Consider the following 948-nt stretch of genomic DNA (forward strand, 5'->3'; position numbering starts at 1 on the left):
CTGACCGTCGGCGTGGGGAGGCGCCGGCCCGAGGAGGGCTCCTCTGGTTCTGACCGCCGGCGTGGGGAAAATTTGGGGGAAAGATGACTACGGAAAAGGGTAATGTTTACACCCGGCCGACCGGCTGAATTTTGCGCCGGTCCGCTGCACATGCGCCATGTGTACGCGGATCCCACACACGTCCTTATCCCCACCAAGCCGTTTTCACCCGCACAAATCTTATCCCTTTTCTATCGCCTAGCTTCTTCTTTCTTCTTCTCCCTCCACCGCTCATCCACCTGCGCGCGTCTGCTGCCTCACGCTCGCACCGCTGCATCCCTAGCTCCGGCGAGCCTCCACCGGTGGACATCCTCTCTGCTTCTCCTTTTCCTCTTTTCTCAGACGAGCTTTTTTTTCCCTATGCAACCCCGACAGCCCTCCCTTCCAGCTTCCCGATGACGCCCTACCCTCTCGCTCCCAGATGGACCATGGACGGCAGAAGGAAGAGCCTCTACCGGCCACGTTGGGAGCTGCAGCCGTTCACGCGTTATTTTGCAGGTTGTAGCTTCTCCACCACCTGGTTGCAACTTTTTTTGCACCGGTTCCAGCAAATTGCCGGCGACACCGCAGCTCTTCCTCGACCGTAGCAACATTTTCTGTCCCCGGTTCCAGCTTCTCTCTCTGCCGGTTCCAACATCTGGTTTGGCCTGTTCTAGTATCAGCCGGCGCGGTTGCCGCATCGCCAAATTGTCGATCCGGCAGCTTCGTCAGACACGGTTCCAGCTCGCGGTCGATACGGTTGAAGCAACCATGATGGCCGGTTCCAGCAGTATCCTGGAGTCATGTGGCCGCCGTATCCAGCACGGATGGTTGCCCCGTTGGAGGAGCTACAACTGGGCAGTGGCAGAGCTACAACCATGTGCAAAAAAGCTGCAAAGCCATACGACGACCACGGGCACGAACGGCGAC

Source organism: Triticum dicoccoides, chromosome 3B (assembly GCF_002162155.2).
Source record: "Triticum dicoccoides isolate Atlit2015 ecotype Zavitan chromosome 3B, WEW_v2.0, whole genome shotgun sequence".
Lineage (NCBI taxonomy): Eukaryota > Viridiplantae > Streptophyta > Magnoliopsida > Poales > Poaceae > Triticum > Triticum dicoccoides.